Raw genomic sequence first — 5375 nt, 5'->3', positions numbered from 1 at the left:
AGCCATCAGTCTCCACACTGCAGCCTTGAGCTCCTGGTTCCTCAGGCTGTAGATGAGGGGGTTCAGGGCTGGAAGTACCACTGAGTACAGAACTGACAGGGCCAGATCCAGGGATGGGGAGGAGATGGAGCAGGGCTTCAGGCAGGCAGATTTTGGGGCTCTTGGGTCACTTTCCATGCAATTTTGGGTGGGTTTTTGCAGTTACCACCATTATGATCTCAATGGCTTCCAGTATAGACACAGTGGCTCCCAGTTGTCCCTCAATATAGCCCCAGCTGTTCCCAGTGCTGTCCCCTCCAGTATCATTCCAGGCACCCCCAGTATATCCCAGCTCCCCCCACCATGCACATTCCCTGTAACCCCAGTTGCCCCAGCGTGGTTCCAGTTGCTCCCAGCATGGTCTCATTCATTCCCAGTATATTCCAGTTGCCTCCAGCACACATCCATCATTCCCAGTCACTCCCAGTATCCCTCAGTGTGGTACCCGTCACTCCCAGTATTTCCATGTCCGTGCTCCAAGTGCTGCTCCCAGCCCTGATCCGTGGGGATGGGAATGTCCCGCTCCCTTCCCGGGGCAGGGCCACACCTGAGCCAGGTGTGCAGGGCAGGACCTTGCCCGGACCCCAAGGCCTGTCCCACCTGCAGGATCTGCTTCCCCTGGGCCTCTCCCTCCTGCGGCCCCAAGCCCAGCTTGGTGCTAAACAAAGGGGCTGGGCCGGGGTCATGCCCCAGTGGGGGCTGCACACCCCCTCTGCCCCCTCCCCAAATTCCCTCCTGGGGCAGCAGCAGCTGGGACAGGAGCCCTGTGGGGAGGGAAAAGGGGGTGACACTGGGATTGGGGGGTCACACACGCTCTGGGAGGGACACACACGGACCCTGAGGAGCCCCTCTCACCTCCTGCAGCACCAGGAGGATGAACCCCGACATGGAGCCCCCAACCCCCAGCACCATCTTGGGGGTGGGGTCTGGTGGCAGCTTTGGGGGTCTGGGAGTGTCACAACTGTCCCAAAACTCCCCCCTTACCCCACAGCCACTTCTGTTCCCCTCAACCATCCCACAGCTCCTGGCCAGGACCTCATTTATACTCCCTGCAGTAGAAATGACCCCAAGAACCACCAAAACCCCCTTCCCTTCCCCCACCAAGATCCACCCAAATTTTCTCCAAGTCACTCAGCCTGACCAGGATTTCAAACCCCCCTCACAGACCCTGCCAAGGCCCCTCCCAGCACCACAAATTTCCCCAAGAGCCACAAAAGCCTCTCCCAATTTCCCCAGGAGCCCTAAAATGCCCTCCCAACTCCTTATTGGACTGACCAGGAGAGGTTGGTGGACAGGAACATCTCCAGCCAGAAGCACCTCGGGCACTTCGGCAGTGATTTGGGCACTTCAGGGGGCACACCCCACATAGGGACACCCAGGCCAGGGACTGGGACAACCAACCAGAATTCCTGGAGAACTGATGGGCTCAGGTGGACACGTTTTGCCCACACACCTAGGAGATTGTAGACACGTCTGGCTGGCCTTGACAGTCCCAGAACATGCAAATCCTCTAAATTACTCCGTTGGACTAACCCCAAATCCCAGAAAATGGTGCAGCTTTAAAACTCTTTGTTTCATTTCTGTATTTTTACCACATTTTGGGTTGTTTTGATAGGATGAAGATGGAAATTATTTAGATAGAAAAGACCTCCAAGATCATGCAACACTGCTTGATGCCAACAGAGGAACCAATTGGACAGAGTAGATGAGATTGTTTGGGGTGTAAAGTCAACAAATCACTTCTTTCCAAGGAATTTCCAATTTTGATGCAAGTCCTGATGGATGTTCCTGCCCCTGTGTTCATCCAGGTGCCTGTGGAGACCCAGCAGGATGTGAAGACCAGCAGCCAGGTGTTTTCTCAGCATGGACCACTCAACCAGGGCTCTTCCCAACAGGAGTCCTCTGATGGGGGTGGAGTTGGAGCAGCACACGAAGCTCTTCCCACCGTCAGGGCACTCTCAGGGCTTCTCTTGCAGGTGGATCTGTTGGTGTTTGGTCAAGGTAGAGCTGTGGGTGAAGCTCTTCCCACACTGGGGACACTCGTGGGGCCTCTCCCCGGTGTGGATGTGCTGGTGGGCGACGAGGACAGAGTTTTGCTTGAAGCCCTTCCTGCAGCAAAAGGACCTCTCATCTGAGTGAATCCACTGGTGCACGAGGAGATGGGAGCTGGTGTGAAACCTCTTCCCACACTGGGGACACTCGTGGGGCCTCTCCCCGGTGTAGTTCATGTGGTGTTTGATCAGGTTGGAGCTGTCTCTGCAGTCCCTGCCACGTTCCCCACGCTCCTGGGGCCGTTCCCTGATGTGGACCCTCTGGTGGTGGGTAAGGTTGGACCTTGTGCTGAAGCTCTTCCCACACTGCAAGGACTTGCAGGGCTTCTCCTATAATGAAGCTGCTCATGGACCACCAGCTCCAAGCTTTGGCTTGATCTCCACCCACCTTCCTGGCACAGCGTGGGTCTTTCCTCCTCGGAGCACCCTGGGATGGGTCTGCAGCCCCTTCTCCTGAGGGATCTCCAGGGCTTTTCCTCCCCATTGGATTCCTGTGCTGTGGAGTCACTCAAAATGGCCTCTTCCACGAGGTTCTGCCGTGGGGATTTGTCCTGCCTGGTCTCTTTCCTCAGCGCCTTGTCTGGGGGAGGAAGCACAAGGAGAGGATGGGATTTGCCTCCGTGCCAGAGGGAAGGGGAAGGAGATCCCCCCAGTCCATCCCCGGCAGGACGGCGTCGGCAGCAGGGTTGTCCTGCAGCTGGGGCCAGGCTGGGCTGGGAGATGGAGCAGGAGAGAGGGGAAAGGGGCAGTGACTTCCTCCTCAACTGCATGGGTGTCTCGGGACATCTTCCTCTTCCTCACAGCCTACTTCTCCATCTTGCAAGGTTTGGGAAATAAGAAATCCTGGTTTGGGGAAAACATGGGATGACCACATTGACTTTGAAGGTCCCTCTGCCCAAGTCCATCTCTACAATGCAGCGGCCTCTGCAGTTCACATAAACCTCCCAAACCCCAAGATTCAGCCCTGAAAATGCCTCCCAGGAGTTCCCCGTCTCTGGTCTCTCCCATCTGGGGTTTTGGTGTCCCCCTATTCCAGCTGCTGGACTCACACTTGCCTTCGGGATCCCCCGTCTACTCAGTCCCTGCCCTCCCCAGGCTGCTGGGAGTCCCAGGAATCCAAGAAGTTCCCCCCTTTACCATCTCCCTACTTAGGGATGCTGGGGGTTTTGGGGGTCCCAGGGTCCCTTTCTCCCCTTATTGTCTGATTTGGGGTGCAGGGGGTCCAAGGAGTCTCCCCGGCCCCTCTCCAGGCTGTTGTAGGTCCCACGAATGGCAGCGCTCCCCCCCCTCTGGGCTCCCCACTTTGGGGTCCTGGGGGTCACAGGGCTCTGCTCCTCCAGGCTGCCTTTGCCTGCAGCTGCCACTGGGACCCCCCAGTGTCCCCCCAAGGGGCATTTTCCACTCAGCTTTGGAGTTCTTCATTCTCCAAACATCGCCCCCCACCCCCCCTCCCAAAAAAACCCACACAACCCAGGGACCCCCCAGGATATCTGGGCTGAGCTTCCCTTCACCATTAACCTGTAAGATGGGGGCGGGGGGGGGGGTGGTTTGTGGGCCTGGTATTTTTGGGCCTTAGAGATTTTTGCCTGCTGGTCGCTGCTAACTCCTTTCCCAAGGGAAAAGTTTCTTAGGAAAGTTTCTTCCCAAAACAATCGTGGCAAAACAGCTATCCTTTCCAAAACAATCTCCTCCCGGTGGTGGTTGCCTTTCTGGTTCTCAGAGAGAATCCAACTTGGGTCTCCCCCGTGGTAGGCAGGGACTTTTGGCTGCTACGCCACTGGGAAAGGATGGCCGGGAAAGGGGTGCAGGGGTGGTTGGTGCTGGATGAGGGGGTGCAGGGTGGAACCCATGCCCGGGAATGGGGGTTCGGGGGATGGCGGTGCCCAGGAATGGGGGTTAGGGGCCCCTCGGTGCTCCGCAATGGGCGATCAGAGAGTCCCGGTGCCGGGGGTCCCCCTCACCTCTCGCCGCCCCCCGGGGCCCCGGGAGCGCCCCCGGCCCCAGCGCTGGAGCCATCGCGCTGCTCCGCTGCGGCCCCGCCCACAGCCCCGGCCCCGCCCCCAGAGCCGCCTCCGGCCCCGCCATTGGCGCCGCTCTTTGCTGCCCGCCAATGGCAGCGCGGGTGTTCAGTGACGTCTCCGGTCTCTGGGCAGATCCCGGCGGCGCAGGGCGGGGCAGGCGGCAGCGAAAGTGCCCGAGGGAGCGCGGGGGGAGGGCAGGGCGGAATTCCAGGGAATTCCCCGGGATCCCCTCCTGGCATCCCCCGGGACCCTCCTCGGCCACGCACTGCGGGACCCCCGGGCCGGGCTGTGCTCAGCTCCCGGGGCCTGCGCTCAAAGCCAGCCTGGAGCCCCCTGCCTTCGGCCAAAGACCGGCAAGCACCGGGAGCAGCGGATCCTTTTTTTCCTGCGGCTGCGGCTCCCGGCCCCGGCGGAGCAGGACTGGGCGCTGGGACTGCCATCCCTGATTGCCAATGGCCTGCTCTGGCTCTCTCCTGTTCTCTCCCTTTCCTTCGGGTGATCATCAATCCCCGAGCGGCTGCGGAGCCCCGCGCCCAGCTCGGCTTTCCCAGGAAAGGGAGGCCGGGGGTGCGGTGCTTCGGGCTGGCCGGGAATGGGGGTCCGGGGGTCCCCGGGCTGAGCGAAACAGGGGATGCAGGGGCTGGGAGAGGAGGATCCCCGGGAAAGGGGGTGCAGGGGGGTGTCAGTGCAGGATAAGGGGGTGCAGGGTGGGGTCCCAGTGCCCAGGAATGGGGATTCCAGGGGGTGCCAGGAGGACTCCCCAAAGCCCCTCCCAGGGTGGAGCAGGAGCTGGGTCAGGAGCTGTGGGCAGATAAAAGGGGGTGACCCCGGCATGGGGGGACATGGGGGGAGAGTCACACGCGCTCCGACCGGGGGACACGGCCCCCAGGGACCCCCCTCACCTTCTCCCACAGCGGAGGCCGAGCCCCAGCCCCGGCAGACGGAGCCCAAGACGAAGCCCCCGAGCCCCGGCAGCGTCTTGGGGGGGCGTCCGGAGGCAGCTCCGGGGCCGGAGGGGCAGGATCCGGGAAAGGGCGGCGGCTGCTGGGAAGGGACCGGGATGGACTGGGACAGGCTGGGGTGGACTGGGACACCGGCATAAGTCGGGTTACACTGGGGTACACCGGGATACACCAGGATACACCAGCATACACCAGGCCCAGGACTGGCACCCACTGGGAGCAGGATCAGAGCACACTGGTGTAATAAATGCCAATCACTCGCTTTTGGGATTTTTAGGAATTTAATAAAAATATAATAATAG

General features: G+C 60.4%; 1 long non-coding RNA gene across 2 annotated transcripts; it reads right to left on the bottom strand.

Moving 5' to 3' along the window:
• Positions 1 to 1607: 1607 nt before the first annotated feature.
• Positions 1608 to 4129, bottom strand: LOC134562353 (uncharacterized). 2 transcript variants are annotated; one of them, XR_010083142.1, is made up of 2 exons: positions 4052 to 4129; positions 1608 to 2670 (listed from the first exon to the last, which is right to left on the bottom strand). It is a non-coding gene; the product is annotated as an uncharacterized LOC134562353 (long non-coding RNA). The 2 variants fall into 2 exon arrangements; XR_010083143.1 differs by lacking the exon at positions 4052 to 4129 and adding an exon at positions 2856 to 3075.
• Positions 4130 to 5375: the final 1246 nt, after the last annotated feature.

This window comes from Prinia subflava, chromosome 27 (assembly GCF_021018805.1).
Source record: "Prinia subflava isolate CZ2003 ecotype Zambia chromosome 27, Cam_Psub_1.2, whole genome shotgun sequence".
In the NCBI taxonomy this organism is placed as follows: domain Eukaryota; kingdom Metazoa; phylum Chordata; class Aves; order Passeriformes; family Cisticolidae; genus Prinia; species Prinia subflava.
This window is presented reverse-complemented; position numbering and strand designations above follow the sequence as displayed.